Genomic DNA, 25,074 nt, shown 5'->3' with positions numbered 1-25,074 from the left:
AGAACAGCAATGTAAGAATCCTACTCATTGATTATAGTTCAGCCTTCAATACCATTATCCCCTTGAGACTGATTACTAAACTTAGTGATCTCGGACTAAGCCCCACTCTCTGCAACTGGATCCTCAGTTTCCTGACCCACAGGTCACAATCAGTGAAGATTAGAGACAATATTTCATCCTCACTAACACTCAACACTGGAGCCTACCAGGGGTGCGTACTCAGCCCCCTACTGTACTCACTGTATACCCATGACTGTGTCGCCAAATACCAGATCAATGCTATTTACAAGTTCGCTGATGACACCACTATAGTCAGTCGAATCTCAGATGGTGATGAAACAGACTACAGACGGGAGGTGGAAGACCTGGAAAAATGGCACACTGAGAACAACCTAGCTCTCAATGCCGGCAAAACCAAGGAACTCGTTATTGACTTTCGGTGGGATGTTACTCATGTCCCCCTACACATTAACAGCACAGAAGTAGAACGAGTGGAGAGTGTCAAGCTCCTGGAAGTGGTTATCCACAACAAACTTTCTTGGATTCTTCATGTGGACACACTTGTTATAAAGGCCCAACAACATCTCTCCTTCCTCAGGCAGCTGAGGAAATTTGGCATGATGACGAATTCCTTTGCCAACTTTTATAGGTGCGCCATTGAGAGCATTCTGTCTGGATCTATACTACCTGGTATGGCAACTGTACCATTCAATTTCAGAGATGGTTACAGAGAGTGGTGAACTCGGCCCGGACAATCACAAAGGCCAACCTCCCATCTATAGAATCCATCTACCAGGCCCACTGTCAAGGAAAGGCCGGCAGCATTCTCAAAGATCCATCCTACCCTGGCAATGTTTTTCTACAACCTCTACCATCGGGGAGAAGGTACAGAAGCCTGAACACACGCACCAGCCAGTATCAAAACAGTTTCTACCCTACTGTTGTTAGAATACTGAATGGACTCACAAACTCTTAACATTCGCCTGTCCCTGTGTTTTTGTTTTTGCCACTGTTCATCTATTATTTACTTATCTATGCTACTTAACTCTGCGATCTGCCTGTATTGCTCACAACACAGTTTTTCACTGTACCTCGGTACACGTGACAATCAATTTAATTCAATACAAGCTTGAATGCCCTTGACTGTATGACTAGCCGAGTCATTTCAGAGATCTACAAATCAAACACGTTGCTGTAGGTCTGGAGTCAGATGTTGGCCAGACCAAATAAAGGTGGTTGATTTCCTTCTTTAAAGCACAATAACAAACCAGTTGGGTTTTCTTTTTACCAACAAACCAATGATGATATGATGGCTATCATTTCTGAGATTAGCTTAATTACATTCATTTATTAATCAAATTTGAAACCCAATAAATTCTCTGTGCGATTTGAAACCATATCTTTAGATCATTAGTTCACCTTTATTCAGATTATAGGGCCCAGTGATATCACCATTACACCAACACATCCCCTTTTGTTACCTGAATATCTGTGATGGTGGATAATGTAAGTGAGTTGTTAATTGAGAGCCCTCAGAGCAAGGCTTTGTGTGCATGAGACTGAAACACCCCGATACACCATGGTAAAGACAAGCAAATAACATGAGGGATATCGCAAATAAGGTACTGTTTGGTTAATATCCAGTGGTGGAATGGAGTATGTTACAAATTATTTGGGAAGCTGGATAAATATAGGACAGATAACGGAAACTATATGTTTGGATATGTAATTCTGTGACATCAGGCAACAGCAGTTATTCTGAGGGTGTTAAGTATCTAAAGACTCAATTTTAATTTCAAAACTGAACCAAGCAAGTCAGCAAAGCTCTAGCTTTGACCTTTGAGCTGTGCTGTCTGATTATGAGTTGGGGCGACAGGGTTGGGTCATGGAGAGAGACAGCTGGTACCTTCCAGCTGAGATTCTTCCATGGACATTGCTGTCACACCCAGCTGTGGATCAAATGGGCTCGTGTCTCGACCAGGACGTGAACTCATCCACCTAACACACCTGACATTCATCGCAGAAAGAGACTCACAAGCTCCTCATGTCAAAATTCAATATTGAACAGATCATAGCAGAGCAGCAAGGAATGAAACAATAATAAACTGAAGGTCAAGTCAACCAATGAATATTTCACACCATTCACTGAGAAATGTTTCAGAATGATTAATTTGCATCATTTTTGTGGAATAGAATCCCTACAAGGCAAAGGAAGCCTTTCAGTCCCTCAAGCTCTGCACCAATCTCCCAAAGAGCACCCTGCCCAGACCCAGACCCCAACCTTATCCCGACATTAATCATGGCTAACCCACCTGGCCTACACATCCCTGGACACAATGGGCAATTTAGCATGGTCAATCCAGCTAACCCGCTTTTCTTTGGACTATGGGAGGAAACCAGGGCACCTAGCAGAAACCCTTGAAGACATAGGGAAAACAAGCAAAGTCCACACAGACATTTGCCCAAGGCTGGGCTCAAACTCAGGTACTGTGAGGCAGCAATGCTAATCACTGAGCCACAAAAATTAAACATGTAAAAAGTAGAAAGGAGTCAGTGGTCACTAAAACAGTATCGCACATTTCTGTGGATAGTTTCAAATCCCACTGTTGTAGCTGGTGAACTAATATATTTCACTAATTAATGAATCTGGATTTGATAAAAACATTCCACTTTGATGGAAGGGAATCTGCTATTCTTATTCGGTTTGGCCTACATGTGATTCCAGACCCACAGCAGCATGTTTGACTCTGAAATGGCTGAGCATCACTCGGTTGTATCAAACTGCTACAGAGAAATCAAATAAGACAGAACTGCAGAGGTTCAAGGCTCACACTGCCTTCACAGCTGGCCATCAGTTATTGCTCATTCTATTGCCATAATTAAGTTAGAGTCATAGAGTCATAGAAACGTACAGCACGGAAACAGACACTTCAGACCAACCCGTCCATGCCGATCAGATATTCCAACCCAATCTAGTCCCATCTGCCAGCACCCGGCCCATATCCCTCCAAACCCTTCCTATTCATGTAACCATCCAAATGCCTCTTAAATGTTGCAATTGTACCAGCCTCCACCACCTCCTCTGGCAGCTCATTCCATACACGTATCACGCTCTGCATGAAAAGGTTGCCCCTTAGGTGTCTTTTATATCTTTCCCCTCTCACCCTAAACCTATGCCCTCTAGTTCTGGACTCCTCCACCCCAGGGAAAAGACTTTTTTTGATATCCTATTCATGCCCTTCATGATTTTATAAACCTCTATAAAGGTCACCCCTCAGCCTCCGAAACTCCAGGGACAACAGCCCCAGCCTGTTCAGCCCCTCCCTATAGCTCAAATCCTCCAATCCTGGCAACATCCTTGTCAATCTTTTCTGAACCCTTTCAAGTTTCATAACATCTTTCCGATAGGAAGGAGACCAGAACTGCATGCAATATTCCAAAAGTGGCCTAATCAATGTCCTGTACAGCCGCAACATGACCTCCCAACTCCTGTACTCAATACTCTGACCAATAAAAGAAAACATACCAAACGCCTTCTTCACTATCCTATCTATCTGCAACTTCACTTTCAAGGAGCTATGAACCTGCACTCCAAGGTCTCTTTGTTCAGCAACACTCCCTAGGACCTTATCATTAAGTGTATAAGTCCTGCAAAGATTTGCTTTCCCAAAATGCAGTACCTCGCATTGATCTGAATTAAACTCCATCTGCCACTTCTCAGCCATTAGCCCACCTGATCAAGATCCCATTGTAACCTTTTTCGCTGTCCACTACACCTCCAATTTTGGTGTCATCTGCAAACTTCTGCTCACATTCAAATCACTTCTATAAATAAAGAAAAATAGTGGACCCAGCACCAATCCTTGTGGCTCTCCACTGGTCACAGGTCTTCTGCTTGATTATCACTCAGTTTCGCATTGATTAACATTGGCTCCTTGTTTATACACAATGATTTTGTCAGTTTATGGCCTAAAAACCTCCCTATCTTAGTAATGTTCTTCACTCCACTATTCCTTAATATTTCTCTACAATCTCAAATTGTCCATTCCTCTGGTATGCATTCATCCTAACCTGCATTCTAATATTACTGGTTTCCAGGGTTTCTGCAGTTCTTCTGCCAAGCCCATCAGGGACAAGCATAAGACAGTAAGACCATAAGAAATAGAAGTGGAAGTAAGCCCATTTGGCCCATCGAGTCCACTCCACCATTCAATCATAGCTGATGGGCATTTCAACAACACTTACCCACACTCTGCCTGTATTCCTTAATTCCTTGCGAGATTAAGAATTTATCAATCTCTGCTTTGAAGACATTTAACATCTCGGCCTCCACTGCTCTCCGTGGCAATGAATTCCACAGGCCTACCACTCTCTGGCTGAAGAAATGTCTCCTCATTTCCATTTTAAATTGACCCCCTCTCAGGCTGTGCCCACGAGTCCTAGTATCCCCGCCTGACGGAAACAATTTCCCAGCGTCCACCTTTCTAAGCCATGCATTATCTTGTAGGATAAAGCAGGACTGTCCCAATGGAATTCACCTTGCCAAGTGTTTGCAGGCCATTTAAGCTGGCATCAAAATTATGAGTCACATTGTACCCACTGTGTAGTCACATTCATCGCACTTTCCAGCCTAACTGGTCACTCAGTTCACCTTCCCCTTCGTGGATCAAGGATACTCTGGGCAATGGTAGATGACCAACTGGAACTCGCCAAGTATTGCTGAACTCAGGATAGGGATCAAACAGGGACACCACATTTCAGCTCCTAACAGGTCAGTACATTTAGCCTCTTGGCTGGTGGGTGGGATTTGCATTGAAGGTTTTTTTAGTGAGGTTTTCATTTTTATAAGATTTGATTTGTTTCAAGATGTAATGCTTTGTCAAAATGTACACTGATACCCCCAGGATGGTACAGAGGAGTGCAGATTTACTAGAGTTGCCAAAATTGAGATGTTGCATATCTGTTCCAAGATTCAAACAGGTGTAGCTTTTTTATCAGCATCTTAAAATAATTTCCCTCGAACAGAAATGACTGACTTGCTGTTTGTAAAATATGCGGTGTCTTCGACTTTCGGAATAATAGCAATGCCACTTTAAAGATCAAACGTTTCTGATGTTTCGGTAAGATGTGATAAGGTGCTACATAAATGAATGACTTTCTTTCTTCGTGGCGTTGCCAATGCAAACAAAGGGAGGGGAAATATATGAATCCACAAAAAGGAATCTGCTAGGTCTTTTGCACAATTATTAATTCTCCACGTCCCCTGGTTTCATGACAACATGGGTCGGAATGGCTGCCTTAATAAGGATAAAATATTTTTGAGTTCTAACAGTGGTACACAGCAGGTCATTAAAAATAAAGCAAAGAGACTCTAAAATAAGATCTTGCCACATCTGCAACTGTTCCTCAACACCCGTCAGTAGGCCCCAAGATTTCGAGAGGTCCAGTGCCAAAGGAAACTTTATGTAATGTCTACAGCGATTCAGAGCCAAAGACAACAGCCAAGAATCCAGAAGTATACAGAGCGCTTTCGTAAGCTGGGCAGGAATACGACAAATATTTTTAAACATTCAGGGATATTTTTGTACCATTGGTGTGTCCGATTGTCAGGAGTCTGCTGCTGGCCAGTTGGGATGTCCTGTTTTCCCAAAGGCCTTGTGTTTCGCTTGACGAAATATTGCAACAAGTGACTAAATATTTGTTCAGGACCCATTCCCTCTCCTGGCATCAGGGAACAGAAAAGAGCTTTTCAGGGAGAGACCTCTGTCCTGGTCCATCAGCAAGACATTAGTTATTTTCTCCTAATTGCTCAGAAATGGAGAAGGCAAATTTTGATAGCACTTTACGTATTTCACTAAGATAAAGGTTGCATCCTCACAGTAGGTTACAGCCTTGCTGACTCCCTCTGATCCCTGTTAATATACTTTAAAATCATTACTCTTACCTTCAATTACTCCTCATGTTGTAGAGATCTTGTAGCTCGCGTAGGTAAAGTCCTTGCCACTGACCCTGAAACTTCAGGTTTCCTTCCCACCTTGGACTTGATAGCCAAGATCTGTTCATTAATGTGGCCAAGGAGACTAAGTACAAACTTGTTAAATCCTTCTAATATGTACCAGTGGCAGGTGGTAAGAGATGGAGATGTCCCTAGTCAAAGCCATACAATGGAAGCAAATTCAGAGGCTCTGCTACAATTGCTGCAAGCTACAACATATTGTCACGGTAATACAGATTCCTTGAGTAAATTGCAACAGCAAACCTTCCCTTTACATCACCCTAGACTCTAACCTGTAATCTGCAGTCCTTCTCACATTGACCTACTCCTCAGCCTTTTATCTCCTTCACTCCATCTACTGCAATGCCCTCTACGCTTTTTTGTGGAATTCCCTATAGTATGGAAACAGGCCCTTTGGCCCAACAAGTCCACACCGACCCTCTGAAGAGTAACCCACCCAGACTCATTCCCTTGACTAATGCATATAAGACAATGTGCAATTTAGCATGGCCAATTCACCTTATCTGCACATCTTTGGATTGTGGGGGGAAACCAGAGCACCTGGAGGAAATCCACGCAGACACAGCGAGAATGTGTAAACTCCCAAGGTGCGAATCAAACCCAGGTCCCTGGCATTGTGAGGCAGCAGTGCTAACCACTGAGCCACTGTGCCAACTAGGTGCCAGCTTTGTGTGATTTCTCCCCTCAATGCCCCTGTTTTATCCACATTTTATCTGTTTTCCTGTAGATATTTCGCATTGATTGGGTTTTCACCTCTTTTTGCCATCCCCATCCTTCCCCTGACTCATTGTCAATCACTCTCTGATCTGCTCCAAGATCTCCTCATGTACAAGACAACCATGTCAGAAATATAGAAGCCTACGTTATGGAAGAGAAGCTGCTTGGTCTGTTGAAGGCTGAGCAAAGTCTATGCTGGTTCAATAGTTCCTGTGTTTCTAAGTAATTGACTGGCATAATGATGGTTGTGGGTAGCTCCTTTTGCAAAGTTCAGCAGCTGCACCCAGGCAGACTACTGAGGTCCAGTTAATAAATGAAATTGCCAAGTTCTCCAGTTAGAAAAAGAGGAAGCTTTGTGCAACAATAATGAAGGAAAATTTCAGATAGATTTCCTTCATAGTTTATAATCAACCTGTTCAGCCTGGGGAAGGTAGGACTTGAACACAGAACACAGGTCTTCTGGAATGGACAATACCAATACAGCATAAGAACCTTTGTAAAAATTGATGTTGCATCCTTGTTTTAATCAACTCATTTGGACATGTTTTGATACCTCTACAATAGGAGGGTCTCAAACCTAGATATTCTGGCCTAGAGGGAGGGTCGCTATCATTCGAGTTATTAAAAAATCATGGAGATGTGCATCATAGATGAGAAAAAGCACAGACATTGCATGTAATGAATGTATTTGTTGATGGTGTATATGCATGCATGTGCTGCAGTGTTGGGGCAGAGATCTTTAAAGTCATGCTTTTCATGATTTTCTCTAATAGACTCATACAGTTATTCAGCAAGGAAATAGACCCTTCGGTCCAACCAGTCTATGCCAACCATAATTGCAAACAAAACTAAACTATGACTGGGCATGATTGAAAGATAGACCCTTGTTATTTGGGTATGTGCAATCAGTAATAGCAAAGATCACACTATTTGCAGCTAAGCCTACAGCATTTGATTGGAGTGGAGGAAAGGTAAGGGCTCCTGTCCCTACTCTCTTAGCAAGATTTCAGAGGGAAGGAGGATCCAGTTCATCTAGGTATCTTAGCAAATGCTGTCGTCATTGGGACAGGGTGGTACCTAATTGCTGGCTCACCGAGGGCAAATAAACATAGCCTATGCTGTGACATCACAATGGGACAGAACAAGGAGGTCTATCCCAAGAGCTAACTCAGTCATTACAAGGACTTAACTCAGGCTGTTGTAGAATCATAGAGTCATACAGCACGCAAACAGAACCTTCAGTCCAACCAGTCCATGCCGATCAAGTTTTCCAAACTAAACCAGTCCCACTTGCTGTATTTGGCCCATATCGCTCTAAACTTTTCTATTCATGTACCTGTCCAAATGTCTTTTAAATGCTGCAACATTACCTGCAACTACCACTTCCTCTGGCATTCCACATACGAATCCATGCTCTGTATGAAAATGTTGCCACACATGTCCCTTTTAAATCTTTCAGCTCTGCTTTCTGCTCTCACCTTAAAATCGTACCCACTGGTTTTGAACACCCCTACCCTTGAGAAAATATCTTTGCTATTCACCTTATCCATGTCCCCTGGTTTTATAAACCTCTGTAAGGTCATCCCTCAACCTCGTACGCTACAGTGAAAGAAGTCCCAGCCTCTTCCTATAACTCAAACCCTTCATTCCTGGCAACATCTGGATAAAACTTTTCTGTACCCCCTCCAGTTTAATAATATCCTTCCTAGAGCAGGGTGATCAGGAATGTACACAGTACTCCAAAGGTGGCCTCACCAATATCCCAATTTCCATACTCAAAGGTCTGAGCAATGAAGGCAAGCATGCTAAATGCCTTCTTAATCATCCTGTCTGCCTGTGATGTGACTTTCAAAGAAGTGTATACCTCAAGCGCCAGGTCTCTGTGTTCAATAACACTATCCAGTTATCTGTTAATGTTATGTTGCACCAGGCTCTTAGACAACTGAGCTAAGTGGTCCCTTGTCCCCATGTACAATAACACCTAAAGGAGCAGGAGAGAAAGCTGGGGAAAAGCAATATTTTGCCTAACTACAACACAGGGCAGTCCTAAAGAAGGGTTATACCCGAAAGGTTGCCTTTTCCACCTCTTTATGCTGTCTGGCTTGCTGTGTTCTTCCAGCCTCCTGCTTGTCTACATTGTTTCTATCCTTTATATCCTAGGAAGAGAGGAGCAGGAGTAGAATATTCAGCCCATCTATTCTGCACTGCTATTCAATATCATCATGGTTAACCATCCACACCAATACCTTTCCCACATCCTATTCCCATATCCCTTGAAGTATTGTGATTTAGAAATCTATCAATCTCTACTTTAACTATATTCAATGACTCACTTTCCACAGCCCTTTTGGATAGGGGACTATAAAGATTTATAACCACTTACTAAAAAATAATCCTTCTCATCTTGGCTCTAAGTGGCTTCTTTCTTAATTTGAAATTGTTTACCTTGGCTCTCCACTCCCCAACCAGAGGAAACATCTGACCTACATCTACCTTTTCTATTCCTTTAAATATTTTGTAGGATCTATTAAGAGCATCTCTCATTTTTCAAAATTTGAAAGAATACATACTTAGTTTCCCTGGGACAATCCTGAGACCCTAGGTAAAAGTCTGGTAAATCTTTGCTGCACCCCATCTACAGCAATAATATCCTCCAAAGGTAAATGGTTTGCAGTACTCCAGATGTGGTCTAACCAAGGTTTTCTACAATTAAAGGACAAAACTCGAATCGTCTTGCAATAGAGGGGAACATTTCAATGTTCTTCCCAAAAGATTGCAGTATCTGCATATTAGCCTTCAGAAACGTATTGATGGTATATCCAGATCCTTTGTACATCAACACTTCCTAACCTTTTAACATTTAAGAAATGTATCAGGCATTAGTGAGAGCCGAACCTGGAGAATTGTGCACAATTTTGGTCCCCCTACTTGGGGAGGAATATAGTTGTACTGGAGGCAGTTCGGAGGAGGTTCATTAGATTGAATCCAGCGATAAGGGATTTGTCTTATGAAGAGAAATTGAGCAGTTTAGGCCGATAGTCTCTGGAGTTTAGAAGAATGAGAGAAGATCTAACTGAGGTAGAGAAAGTGCTGGACAGGAATGCAGCCTTTTTGCCACCTCAGCAATTAAGTTCTGGGTGAACAGGTCCATTGGACTTTGAGTGGTCAATTAATGATCACTTAAAGACCTTGATGAACCATCTCTCTGGTTACTTGCATCCCCTAATAGTTAATACAATCAGAAAATGCTGGGGAGACAGAGTTAATATTTTGAGTGTTCTTCAAATTGGACCCGAACAATTAACTGTTTCTCTAGCTCCACAGATGTTGCTAGACCTGCGTAGTTTGATTGAGTGATTGGTGTCAGATGTACTGAGATACAGTGAGAAGTATTCTTTTGTGTGCTATACAGACAGATCATGCCACCATACAAAGTGCATCAGCGGAACAGAGTGCAGAATATGGTGTTACAGCCACAGAAAAGGAGCAGAGAGAAAGATCTCAGAATTAACATTTGAGATTGAAAGTCTGATAACAGTGGGGAAGAAGCTGTTCTTGAATCTCTTCATACATGTGTTCATACGTTTATAATGTCTGCCTAACAGAAGAGGGTGGAAAAGAGTATATCCAGGGTAGGGTGGGATCTTTGATTATGTTGGTTGCTTTCCTGAGGCAGTGGGAAGTATAGATGATGTCAATGGTTGGAAGGCTGGTTTGTGTGATAGACTGGACTGTGTTCTTGAGTCTCAGTAATTTCTTGCAATCTTGAGAACAGCAGTTGCCATACCATGCTGTGATGCATCCTGATAGGGTGCTTTCAGAGATGCATCCATAAAAATTTGTAAGAGTCCTTATGAACATGTTGAATTTCCCTAGTCCCCTGAGGAAGAAGAGATGTTGTTATGCTTCTCTTCTACTTTCTCTTTTTATTGCAGATTTCCAGTATCAGCAGTATTTTGCTTTTACTTGAGAAAGATGGCTAATTACCTGACTGGGAAATCAAGTGACATGAACCAGTTTGGGGGAGGGAGTGTCTTCCAATTGCCTCAATCCGGCTGCAATTGGAAACAGGGTTGGTACACCAAGGTATGCCCACTGAGAGTCAGGCCTTGCCATCAGACCCACCCCCTCACAACAGGAACCCCCTCTCCCTACAACCCTCACCCCATAGAAGAAGGTAGAAAAGACCCAGTATCTCATGACTGGAACCCTGATGAGTATGCCTGGACTGTTGCATTTTGGGACCCAGATGAACACCTTGCTGTCCAGAATGACTTGGTGTTGGACTGGGCTGTACAAAGTGAAAAATCACACAACACCAGGTTATAGTCCAACAGGTTTAATTGCTAGTGTGCTTCCAATTAAACCTGTTGGACTATAACCTGGTGTTGTGTGATTTTTAACTTTGCTGTCCAGAATGGCAGTGTTAATACTGAACACAAGGTACTCACCCTCAAGGGCTGGGATAGGGTAAGATACTCACCCTCATGTCACCCAGCTCTTAATCCGTTGATTGGTGGGTGATATGAAGAGTTATCTCATTGTTGGGGTTGACATATTAGTCATCACCTCACACTTTTACCCTCAAAATTATAAGGAAAATCAAAAACTAATCTTTTGAAGTGACATTTCCCATACAGTGAGGCTTCCTGAACCCTCTTGGAGTCTGTTGATGAAGGTCAAAAACCTACAGAAAAATTCTGACTAAGTACTTTCCTTAATCCAAAACTAGGGGGCTTAGGTTTAAGGTAAGAGAGGAAAGATATAAAAGGGACACACGGGGCAATATTTTGATGCAGACAGTGGTATGTCTTTGGAATGAGCTGCCAGAGGAAGTAGGAGACAATGAAGTTTGCAGGTGCCAGAGATCAAAGTTGGGAGTGTGGTGCTGGAAAAACACAGCAGGTCAGGCAGCATCGGGAAAATTGATGTTTTGGGCCAGAGCCCTTCTTCGGGAACCAAAGGAAGTAGTGGAAGCTGGTACAATTACAACATTTAATAGGCATCTGGATGGGTATATGAATAGGAAGAATTTAGAGGGATGTGGGCCAAATGTTGGCAAACGGAACTAGATTAATTTAGGATATCTGGTTGGCACGGGTGAGTAGGACTGAAGGGTCTGTTTCTGTGCTTGTACATCTCTGTAACTCTATGACTGTATGAGCATGTTTCATTGCGCTTACTAAAAGCAAAAAAATTTGTTACAAAAGTTGCGCCTATTATTTGTCTATGTGTCAGTGCTTGTGTTTCAATCTGTCTCCTGATATTAATCATGACCCTTCTCCCCAGCCAAACCTCTAACCTTTCAAGTACTGTTGAATTACTGATAAACGTTAAGGGCCATTGCATTCCAAAAATGAACACAGAACACCACTTACCCATACAAGGAGCACAGAGATATCGTCACGGAAAATAGACACCGTCTTGAATTCATTTCTCATTATTCAAATGAAGCACAAAGCATTTTGTTCCACAGAGGTTGTTCACATTATAGGTCAGGAATGTAAACTGTGACACAGCAACAAGGGAACCAGGTAAGAACGTGTTTTTTAATTTCTGAATTATTGTTTTAGAGTTCAGAATGTAGGAGTAGACATGACTTCATCCTAGTCTGCACTCAACAAACAGATCCATCGTATGTTCCAGATGTTATTAAGAGTTCTTGTCATCCTGACAAGGAGCTGTGCTGAAACCAAGCAGGAGTTTGATATTTGGTGCTCCAACATTGCAAGTTTTGACCCTTGCAGGCTGTAGTTGCTCACTGAAACATGGATGTGGGATTTTACTCTATTGCTCTATTTTCCTCCTCAAAATTTTCCTGTTTTGTTTTGTTTTATAAATGCGTCGCCTTTTATCCTCCTCAGCCAGGAAGAAAGACCTTGCGTTTTGAAAGTACAGTCGCAAAGTTCCTGAACAAATACGAGAAAGTGCTGGAGAAACTCAGCAGATCTGGAAATATCTGTTGAGAGAGTCAGAGTTTACGTTTCAAGTTCAGAGTGACTCTTCTTCAGGACTCTGAATGATTTATCGTCACTTGCACTTTACAGTGGATAATACGGTAAAATAGAGTGAAAAGCTTCAACTGTTACCACAATCAGGCACCATTTAGCATTGTTTAAGAATAAAAACTCTATTTGGGAATATGGTCCTCCTACATGGAATTCAATATTTATCCCTCCACCCTCCTGTCTTCCTCACTTTCTCAAGAACGCTAGACTTACTAAGTCCAGTTTGGTACTACATAACACAGTACCAACCAAACCCAGTGGCTGCACTCTTTCCTTTGTGTCAGAAGGCTATGAGATCGCTTGAGCATATTGGGCCAACATTTAGGTGTCGTACAATGGGAGTGCTGCATAGCTGACAGATCCTCTCAAACGCAATACGGTAATCTGTTCAGGTGGATGATAGATGCTCGGGTCATCTCTGCAGAAAAGCAGTGGAATTCTCCAGCTGCCTTGGACAATGTTTACTCCTTAGTCAACAACTCCACAACGAGAATGGTCAACTCATCGTTTGTCTCATGTCTGTGGAATTTTGCTGTGAGCAAGTTGGTTGTAAGAAAAACGATGGTGGCCATAGTTTGGAAGCATGTTGGAAGGCTGTGAGGCACTTCATGATGTCCTAAAAATTATAAAAGGAGCCATTTAAATGCATACCTGAAAAGATGGTAATCTCCTCTGCTCTTGATCTGATCTCATCTCCACAAATCAGGAATTGCTCCCCCAGCACCATTGGTGGCAGGATTGATAGCTGTAATTATGTTGCCTTTTAAAAAAGAAAATCCCACTGAAATCTTTCAACAATAAAATATAACTCTTGTGGCTTTTCAATGTATTTCATGTCAAGGTCAGCACTGTGAGGTCTCCCCCAATGTGTGAGCTTTCTGTGTTCATAGAAATTTCAGTGGTTTTCAATCCACGCACACTTACCAACTGTGTACCCCCCACTGAATCAACAACTTCTGTTTATATAACACCATCAATGCCAGAAAGGCTTGCAAGGAGTTTTACAGGAAAGCCATAAAATAAAATTTGACACCTAAGCCACATGAGGCAGATGCCAAAAGCTTGATCCGAGGGGTATTTTTTAAGTTTGAAAGAATGGAGCAGGGGATTAGGTGGAGAATCCCAGGATTTAGTGGTTTAGAGAGCTGTTGTCCTTACCAACAATATTGGAGCAATTCAGAGTGGGGGAGAGTAAGAGGCCAGAATTCAGGAGTGCAGCAATCTATTGTTCACTTGCAGAGGTGCTGCCCTGTAGACCACAGTGGGACGCAATTAAAATCGGGTACTGACTGTGTATGGAAATTGCAGCATCAATCTCACATTACACTGCTGAGAGCGACTGAGATTGGTTTCTATCATGTAATGCACTGCATTGTGCTGAACAATGGTGGGGCTGGAGGATGGCCGTCACTCCCGAACAACTGCTGTTGTGGTAAATGTTACCAGGCTGCTTGCATCTTCATTCATTTAGGTTAAGGGTAATGAAACAGCACTGAGCTAGGGTTTCCTGTTCCTGTACTTGGCTTTATTTGATTGCCGATTTATAGTGCACAGAAGGAAGCTATTTGGCTCATTGTGACTGCGCCAACTCTTTAACAAAGTTTCCAAGAGGCTCCCTCCCCTTCACATTTTCTCTTCGACAGATGTTAAGCTAACTGCCTTGTAAAGTTCCTGTTTTCTGCCTCCCTCCCTTTTCTGAATAGTAGTTACTGGAAGTAGCAATGGTTTTCGACTGAGGGTGGAGCAAAATTATGAGCTGAAATCTCCAGGAATGCATCCAAACAGAGCTGGGAATCCAATAAATGGGTCACGAAAATGGAGACACAAGCGGTATAGCCCAAATTCTGGAGAAGGTGTCAGCTACATTGCAGATGATCTATCAGCTGTTTGTAAAGATCCATGGACACACAAAGATTTGAAAAATAGTCACATTCTATTTTGCAGCCTGATTGTAGCTGGTTTATTGCAACTCAATCAATTGCCATTCAGTGGTTTGAGTGAGCTGCAATGCAACCCCCTTTTAGAATCTTCTGGCTAAAGGGGCTTGCCCACCCCCACCAAGGATTCATATCTTTTTCACCACACTCTCATAGAAATTATGTAGTTGTCATAGCTGGAAGTGAAAGGGAAGGTAAAGTCACCATAGTCTTACTAGATTTTCATGCTACTCTCATTCGAGAGAAATGTAGTTTAATCTGAGGGTCACCACACCACTGGCAAGAGGTGGAGAAGGAGAGTTCCTCACATTGACCTTAGGCATTGTGGGAATTGAACTCACAGTATTGGCACCATTTTGCATCACAGCCCAACTACCCAGCCAGCTGAGTTAACCAGCCCCTTTACCCCTCTGTAGTGCCAGAAGTACTCCACTTTGGACTTGTATTTCTTCCTGAGGAACCGTTTTCAAGTCCCTTCCTAACCAATACCACTGATTGGCTATTTCTATTTGATGAATAATCAACATGCTAATTTATTTTGATGTTTCTGTAGCTACTATGGCAACAGTTAATGAACTGCAGATGGGTGGGACTTATAATTGAATTCACAGAAGCAATGTACATCACAGCATACAGAGTTAATTTATCTGCTGAGTAGCAAAGTAAAATGAGTTTATTCACAATCTAAAGTCAGTAGCAAACAAACCAGGTAACACTGCAGTAACCATAGACCATAGGCCATAAGGCATAGGAGTGGAAGTAAGGCTATTCAGCCCATCGAGTCCACTCCGTCATTTAATCATGGCTGATGGGCATTTCAACTCCACTTACCAGCATTCTCCCTGTAGCCCTTAATTCCTTGTGACAGCAAGAATTTATCAATCTCGGCCTTGAAGCCATTTAGCGTCTCGGCCTCCACTGCACTCCGCGGCAATGAATTCCACAGGCCCACTACTCTCTGGCTGAAGAAATGTCTCCACATTTCTGTTCTGAATTTACCCCCTCTAATTCTAAGGCTGTGCCCACGGGTCCTAGTCTCCTCGCCTAATGGAAACAATTTCCTAGCGTCCACCCTTTCCAAGCCATGTATTATCTTGTAAGTTTCTTTTAGATCTCCCCTTAACCTTCTAAACTCCAATGAATACAATCCCAGGATCCTCAGCCGTTCCTCGTATGTTAGACCTGCCATTCCAGGGATCATCTGTGTGAATCTCCGCTGGACATGCTCCAGTGCCAGTATGTCTCTCCTGAGGTGTGGGGCCCAAAACTGGACACAGTATTCCAAATGGGGCCTAATCAGAGCTTTATAAAGTCTCAGTAGCACATCGCTGCTTTTATATTCCAACCCTCTTGAGATAAATGACAACATTGCATTCGCTTTCTTAATCATGGACTCAACCTGCATTCAACATTTAGAGAATCCTTGACTAGCACTCCCAGATCCCTTTGTACTTTGGCTTTATGAATTTTCTCACCATTTAGAAAGTAGTCCATACTTGTATTCTTTTTTCCAAAGTGCAAGACCTCACATTTGCTCACATTGAATTTCATCAGCCATTTCCTGGACCACTCTCCCAAACTGTCTAGATCCTTCTGCAGCCTCCCCACTTCCTCAGTACTACCTGCCTGTAACATCTCTCAATAGAATCAGAGTGATTGTTCCAACAAGATGCAGTGAGTTACATGGCCAGTACAAGCCCAGTCATTACAACAGTGCAGTTTCCTAACAATTCAGGACTGATGCTGCAGTTCCTCCAACACATTCAGCTCCTGATTCCATTGTAGTCTACATGGCAGCCAGAGAACACCCAGGCAGTGTGCAATACCCCTCAAAAAAACAAAAAGCTCTGATTTAATAACCTCCTAATGACAACCCCGGTCCCTCTTTTTGCTGGGCAGCTGTAAATGAACAGCGCTGGATCTTAGCCCAGTCTACAGGCTGTGCCTGGGCCTTGTTATGAAGACTCACACTGAGGTCTGCGAGTTTGCCTGGAGTCATAAATGATGTTATGCCAGACACCCTTAAGGCCCCTGAACTGACGAAGGTCGCCATTCTAAAAACAAAGCAAACTTTTTTTTATCAACTCTTACTTAGTATCACCCAAATAGTTTTGTTCGAGTGTCCCTGTTGCTGAGATACTAATTAAACTTGAAATTCATGCTCTATAATTTGCTCTGAGCACATTCTTAAACAGTTCAAAATATTTACGTTCTACAGATTGCTTCATGATTCATGTAATAATGAAAAATGACTTCAAGATGGTCTCTTTGTATTATCTGTGACATTGTCTGTCTGCTCCTTGCTTGGGTAAGCGGTGCTGTCTGTTCACTTATGGAATATAGGCCCCCTTAAGTTTATCAGTGATGGAGCAGCACTTTAAAAGAGGGAGGATTTGGCAAAGAGAGACGAGAAGCGATTCAACACACGAACCCTCTCACACAGACAAAGAACAGGTTTGGATTAGCTATTTCTAAAAAAAAAAGTCATGTTGTTCTTGGTAAATGTAGTTGAGCCAAATTTCTGAACTTGCTTTGTTGGCAGGCACTTTGGCCATTGGCAGCACATGTCAGGAAATCATGTTCACTCTGCCTCCACAGTGCGGCCGTTCATGGGAAATCAAAAGAAAGAACTACACTAATACAGCAACTTTTGTGGCCTCGGGATGCCTCAAAGTGCTTCACAGCCAGTGGAGGGCGGTTAATGTGTAGCCACTGTTGCAATGTAGGAAATGCAGCAGCCCAGGTGCACTGAGCAAGGCCCCGCAGACAGCGATGCCATAACGGTCAGATCATCTGCTTTTGTGATGTTGGTTGATGTATAAGTATTAGCACCTGCACACGGGGGAGAACTCCCTTGGTCTTATTGGAACTTGTGCAACCTGAAAGGGGAAATGAGGATTGTGTATAGAATTTCATCACTTCCCCTGACAGTCCGCACTCTTACAGTACTGTGCTGCAGAGTCTGCCTGGACTTAAGGTTCAGCTACTGAAATAACTCCCTGAAGACTGCTATTCCGTCGCCAAGTCAACCTTTATTTACACATGCATAGTATGTGACACTGGTCCAGCTAGCTCAGACCCAGCTGCTAAAAGTGAACGGAACATCTGACACTCCTGCGTATATCTTTCAGCCAGGGCTCCCTGATTGGATCAGGCGAACAGCTCCAGTCAAGGAACTCATATTCTATGAGGTCCTCTTGGCTGACTTCAATACAATCATGACAGGTACCATAGTAAGACTTGAAGACGCACACACACACACACACACACAGACACTCCTATACACACATACACATGGACACACATATACACAGACACACACACAGACAACCAACACACCCTTACAGACACACACACTCCCACATGCACCCCCTCACAGACTTAAGACACTCTACACTCACTACACACATACACTTTCTCGCACTCACAACTCCCAACCCAGACAGGCACACTCACACACACAGACAAAGACCCACATGCACACATATATTTTGTGGGGTGAATTTGTACTTTCAGGGTTACATTGTACTTTGCTCAAACTCTGCATGCATTCATGTAAAACTCTGTTATCTCACTTTTTAGATTCAAATCAATCTAAACATCATGGCATAGACAGAGAGCACAGGGGGCTAACACCTTCAACATATTGTCTAGCTATCACCATTGTTAACAGCTAACCTGAGAATACAACTTTTAAAAAAAGGTTCTGTGATTTACACATGAAAGAAGTGAAACTTTATGGTATTCAAACAGATGAAAGACTCAACAATCAATTTTTCAATGTATAATTTTAGTTACATCACACTGTAAATTTTTGCGATAAATTCTGTGTGTTAGGATTGAGCCCTCCACTATCACCTGATGAAGGAGCGATTCTCTGAAAGCTAGTGCTTCCAATTAAACCTGTTGGACTATAACCTGGTGTTGTGTGATTTTTAACCAATTAGAGATGTTATCCATCTCCAAAGGACTGTAGCCCAACCACTGAGTGGCCATTGCTAAGCTCCAGGAAGAGAGTGCCCTCAGATTGGATCCTCTCAAAGATGCCTCGTTGCATTTGGGGAAGTCAATAGATTGGCAGAAATCACCTCACACCCTGATGGCACCTTCATGTGTAATTGCAGATGGTGCTATACACTTGCCTATTTACCTTCCCCCTCTTCGTCATCCAAGGTTTCAGACACATCTTCCAGATGAAGCAGTAATCTTACTGATTTCCAACATCTGCAGTTCTTTGTTTTGTTTTAGTGTTAGGTTGGTGTTGAGCACAGCCAGTTCCATTACCATGGGGTTCAGCCATTGCCAGTGGGCCATGAACCACTCATCAAAGAGGGCCCTCCTAAAAACTGCTCTGCAATGGGCACTCCCAACATGGGCAGCATGGCTACAAAAGCAGGATGTGCTCCTTAAAAGCAAATAAATGGCTTCATGTGTTGTCTCTTGGCAGTGAAGGCAACAAGTTTCTGCCACTGGCTTCTCTCCAGTTGCATTCCTTGCTGTTATGTCACCTCTTCTACCTGCCTAGCCACCACCAATGGGGGAGGAAAGTTCAATCCCATTTACTTGCAACTGTGTTAGCTACGTGTGGGGAAGCTCCTTTAATGTAGTGGATAGTCTCCCTACCTCTGAGACTAAAGACCCCAGGTTGGAGTTCCATCCCAGGACTTATTTAAATGGGACGCATTTAAACTCGATGCCAAACAAATTTAGTCTCAACCTGTAAATCCTTCCATCGCACACCAATGGCAGGAAGTAAAAGTGGGTGACGTATCTGGTCAGTCGTGTGATAACATTGGAATCTCTACATCATTATCCATAGCTCCAAGCTATGACAGTCACGAAAATATATGTTGCTGTATCACCTCAGACTCATTGAATGAGCTCAATACACTAGCGTCAATAAAATGTGTTGGAAAAGTTGTAATATCCAGCTCCTTACATAGGGTGGCAGCATTGTGACTCTGCTGCTCTTGGTTTTAACAGGAACAGATCTACTTGCTCTATGGTGCAGTTCTTAAAATGCAAAGTGCAATGTCTAACTGGAGCAGTTTACAGACGTCCCTGACCACATCAATATTTTAAAATCATCATGCTCCCTTGAACTCTAAAAATCGGATTTAACTGGACTGTGGTGAAACATTATACTTGATTCATTGAAGCTAATTATGTAAACAAAAGGATAAATCTTTGATCTGCATGTACACATGGGGACTCTAACTTGATACGAGTTAATGCCAACAGGACAAAATAAATCATTCTGGGGCATAGTTGGAGTTCAACGATCAGAAATTGGAAGCTCATTGATTGATTGAAGATATCTATGCACACCTTCCAGAGCTACAGGTTGCTATATAGCCCCTGGGCTCTACCACAAGTGTCTAAGCTGTGTTAAACTGGGATATGTGATTAGTCACAGTTAGACAGCAGGATATAATTGGCAAGGGAAGCTGCTAAAGATTATGGAATTTCAAAAAAAATCAGAGTTGGTCATCAATTTGATCACAGAATACCCAATGATCAATTGGGTTGATTGTTGGGTATTGTATGATCAGGATGGTGGGGACAGATCAGCTTCTTGCATTCATTCAGTTGGGCCACGTGTTTGTTTTTACTGTGCCTGTACTGAATCTGTGGACACAGCGTGCTTGCTTATAGATGTCATAGAAGTCGTAGAATATTATAGCACCAAAAGAGGCCCTTCAGTCCATTGCGTCTATGCCAGTCTTCAATCACTTATCTGCTTTAATCCATTTCCAGCACGTGGCCCACATTCTTGTATATTATGGTGCTTCAAGTATTCATCTAAATATTTTGTAAATGTTGCAATCGTTTCTTTTTCCGCCACCCTCTGATACCTTCAATCCCTATTAAATTTCCAATCCTTACCTTAAATTAATGCCCCCTGATAACTGACCTCTCTAATAAGTGGAAATATTTATTCTTATAAACCCTATCTATGCCCCTCACGGTTTTGTACACCTCAGTCGTATTTCCTGCTCAGCCTTCTCTGTTCTATTAAAACAGCTCCAGACTATCTGGTCAGTCTTCATAGCTGGAAAGTTCCAACCTCAGTGACACCCTAGTGAATCTCCTCTGCACTCTCTTCAGTGCAATCATATCCTTTGTACTGTGTGGCCTACAGAACTGCATACAGTATTCCAGCTGTGGTCCAAATAATGCAATATATAGTTCCATAATAAGCTCTTAATTCTTGTATTCAATGTCTCAACTAACAAAGGCAAATAACCCATATGCCTCCTAAACCACCTGTGTACCTTCAGGGATCTATGCACATGCACAATACAGACCCTCTGATACTCCATACTTATCCAGGTCTTTGCACAGAATAATTTGAGGTTTGCTTTAGCAATTGACATCTTGTGATTGAAATGTAGACATCTTGCAAGATGGCTCCTCCCTCCCTTAAATTTCTTCCATTTTTATTTGAGGAACTCAACTCCTCTTGTCTTTCACTTGGGGAATTGCTCAGGCATGAAGCTGGATAAGGTCATTCTGGTTTTTTAGCAACAGAATAACTGAGCCCAACCCTGCTTCATCACAAGATGCTGACTTTGAGGATGAGTAGGAACCCCAGCTGGTCTCCAAACCTTAGCAGTGATCTTCGCAGTGGAGGCACATGCTGCTTTTAGCATCTGTGCCATTAGGGGGAGTCCTCTTCACATTTGATTGAATAAAAATTCACAAACCAATTTGTTTCTGTTCATTAAGTATAACATTTCAGATTAATTATTTCTGTAGTTGTTGCAATCCTTTGATATTTTAATAAGAAGGAAAAGAAGCAGACGAACTGTGTTTATCAAATGCTGCTTATCACTGAATAACTGAATTCATTCCGTGCCCAGTGATGACCCTGTTTTCATTTTCTTTCAGAGAGATATTTTCGGATATCAGATGTCATTTCTTTGATTTATGGCTGGCCATTTTACTAGTAGCTGTGATTGGAGCTACAGAGAACTTTCTTCTAATTGCCTTGTCAGTGACTGCCTAACTCTTCCCTTTCAACTGGCTAAAAAACATCAACATTTCCTTTCTGTCTCCACTGGGATCTGATCATTTTTAATGAGATAGGGGGAAGCCACGCAATGGAGCTCATATCTGTGCTACGTTCCACATTGGAGCTTGGGTGCTGGCCATTACCTTCCCTTTCGTAAATCATTAGCCTTACTCAGGGTCAAATATTTGTGCCTTAAGTAATTCTGAGGAAGTGCTGCGTTGTCAGATATGCTAATGTAATGTTGAACTGCCAGCCTGTCTGAGGTAATATTGATAATCTTGAGGCTAGCACCATGATCAATCATCAAGGTTTCTTTGAGAACGCATGGTCGCTGACACTTAGAAGGACAGGAGTCGCAGCTGTGTGCATGAAAGCACCATTGCGTCTGAATTTCTCACAAGTCACAGACAAAGCTGGCTTGGACTTATATCTCTTGCATTGTTCGTGGGTCCAAATCCTGTAAATCCCCCTTTTGTTGTGTGATTTCATGCCCATACTAAAGAGCTTGGGTTCAAACTCTTAGTTGGAACTAAGAGTTCTGGTTGAGGAGAAGACAAAATCAGGGACTGTGTTTAGGCTAATGGATAGGGCTGTTGTGATAGTGTTCCTACTCTGAGCAGGGAGGCATGAGTTTAAGTCCCACCTATTCCAGAGGTGTCTGAATATTTCTGGGCAGGTTGATGAAAGTAATCTCAACCAAACATTTGTGACAGTTTATAAGGATCGCACTGTTTTGAGTCAATATGATGTTGCACAATGCATTGATTTTATGCTGCAAGGTGGCATTAATGTAGATAGGTCAGCACATACCCTATGGGCTGAAGGGCCTTTTCTATGCTCTGTGATTCTATGACTTTATGACTTAGGGTCCTTTAGAACTTTATTTATTAATACCACCTACTACTCCACTTGATAAACTGATATATACCGGGCTCGAAACGTACTGTTACATTAAGCCCCATGGGGAGCATCTCCGTGACATCATCACAAAATTCCTCCAGGGACCTAAAGCCCTTGCACAACACTCCCTATCCAAACAAAACTGTGAAACCAGCTTCACAAGGGTTGTGGCAGTTCAGATGAAGGAGAATCTCCACCACCTTCTCAAAAGTAACCGAGGAAGAGCAATAAATATGATACCCTCAACTACAGAACATCTACAAAAATAGTTGAAAAGAGAATATTACTAGGATCATAGCAAGTGAGCAGTAAAACTGTTTTTACCTTTGCTCGTGTGGTATGCACCAGTCCAAAAATCTCTTTAATGTGTTTGCAGTGTTACCCTAACTTAGAGCAGGGAGTGGTGAGTGACACGTACAGCAGAATTTTGAATGACCGAGTTTACGGCTGGTGGAAAATAACCAAGTTCTGATTGTTTGCATCTAATTGAATAATCACCGCAGGGACTTTACCTTGCGTCCAGGTCAACCTCTGTCCTTCAAACAACATTAACAACAAGAGTCATGGATCTTCCTTGCTGACTGTGGGATCTTGCTATGTGCAGCTTGCACATTGTCCTTTACTGAAGTAACTTTGAGAAATTTATTCCTCATGAATCTCTCAGAGACATTTCTGAAGTGTTGTGTAAATCCTTTATTCTCTCTTTTCCATCTCACAGTATCGAGGAGTATGGGAAATATGGCTGAGAAATTATGCTGGACAAGCTCAAGAGATATTGCATTTGCACAACTGGGCAGATTAGTGAGTAAGTGAAAAGCTGCAATTCGAAATCAGTCTCTAAAGGTGAGGTTTCTTGACTTCCTGCAAGGGTTTCAGTGCAGGATCTAAGAGGAGAAAATAATGATTTGGAGGGATATGCTCCACTGCAGCATCGTGCAGCAGCAGTGGACATAGATTTACTGGCAGTGACTAAGAGAATGAATCAGAACTGTGGGCGGATACTGACATAATGGCAGATGGTCTGCTCACAGCTAGTGGGAAACCCTCTGTTGTCTCATTAATGCTCTGTGTCAGGTTATCTGTTCCACATCATTGGCTGCCAAGGACGAGAGAGGAAGTATTTTTGCTGTTCAACACAGCCAGCCTTTTCTTCAGCCAGGTAAATGCTGGGTTTGTGTTTGTTTTTTGATGCTGGGAATGGTGGTAGATCAGTGTGAAGAGGAAAGGCGAATTGATTTAAAATATTGATATCCCTGAATGCATAATACATTAATGTCTGTGCCATTTTTATCAGCCATCGCAGTTTCCAATTTATAACCTCACTTTTCCTAATGGAAATTGTAATGAGAGCCACGGCTAGGATTTGTTTAAGTATATTTAGGGTGGGAGGCTATTGCTGCTCAGCTATAGAAAGACCGTCAGTAAATCAGCCAGGTCTTCCATTGTAGCTCACTTGAGGTTCAATTTAAAAAAAACACACAGGGTCCAAGGAAGTTAATTTCACTCAGAAGTTGTCAAGCACCTACTCAGGAACCAGGTAGAGCACAAGCCAGACTAGGCCGGTAGTGTGTGGAGACAAAGAGCTGTTTAGTGATTACTTTCTTCTTAGGATCTGGACATTGCTGCCAAGGCCACCATGAATTGTCTAATTGTCCTTGAGCTTGGTGGGGAGCCATGGACTATTGGAATTGTTAGGGGCATTTCACAGGGCAGTTCAGAGGTGACCACATTGATGTGGGTCTGATTTCACATGGAGGCCAGACTGGGTAAAATAACAGATTTCCACCCCCAAAGAGATTTTCTTCTAATGCTAATGCATATCCTCATTATTAATTTCTTTTTTAAAACTGGATATCCTTATTATTAATTTTATTCCAGACTTATCACTTCAGAGAATCCCTGCAGTGCAGATGAAGGCCATTTGACCCATTGAATCTGCACTGACTCTCTGAAGAGCCTCTTACCCAGATGCACTTCCCCCCCAGTCCAGACCCCTTAATCCTGCATTTCCCATGACTAATCCATCTACCCTGCACAACCCTGGGCGCTATAGCATCGCTAATCAACCTAACCTGAACATCTTTGGACTGAGGGAGGAAACCAGAAGAAACCCATACAGACATGGGGAGAAAGTGCAAACTCTGCACAGACAGTCACCCACGGCTGGAATCGAACCCAGGTCCCTGGCAGCGTGAAGCAGCAGTGCTAACCACTGACACACTCTGCCACCCACTGTCTCTGAGCTATCCTTTCAAAATCTACTAGCTGCCAAAGTTTGGATTCATGTTTCTGAATCATGTAGGCCTTTGGATGACTTACCCAGTAATATCATAGAATCCCTATAGTGTGGAAATAGGCCATTTGGCCCAACACATCCAGACTGACCCTCCGAGGAGTAACCCACCCAGAATTATTTCCCTACCCTATGACTCTACATTTACTCTGACTAATACACCTAACTTACACATCCCTGAACACTAT

The 25,074-nt window shown here is 42.5% G+C and overlaps 1 protein-coding gene across 1 annotated transcript in view; it reads left to right on the top strand.

Annotated features, from left to right (window-relative positions):
• The first annotated feature begins 23,614 nt into the window (after window positions 1-23,614).
• The window catches only part of LOC140469027 (synaptic vesicle glycoprotein 2B-like), a 200,129-nt gene continuing 198,669 nt past the window's right edge, over window positions 23,615-25,074 (top strand). Inside the window, exon 1 of the mRNA XM_072565213.1 lies at window positions 23,615-23,752. The gene's annotated coding sequence lies outside the window, so the exon portion shown is untranslated. The remainder of the gene's footprint in view (window positions 23,753-25,074) is intronic.

The sequence above is a fragment of the Chiloscyllium punctatum genome, chromosome 48 (assembly GCF_047496795.1).
Source record: "Chiloscyllium punctatum isolate Juve2018m chromosome 48, sChiPun1.3, whole genome shotgun sequence".
In the NCBI taxonomy this organism is placed as follows: domain Eukaryota; kingdom Metazoa; phylum Chordata; class Chondrichthyes; order Orectolobiformes; family Hemiscylliidae; genus Chiloscyllium; species Chiloscyllium punctatum.
The sequence above is the reverse complement of the archived record's forward strand: the minus strand, read 5'-3'. Positions and strand labels throughout refer to the sequence as shown.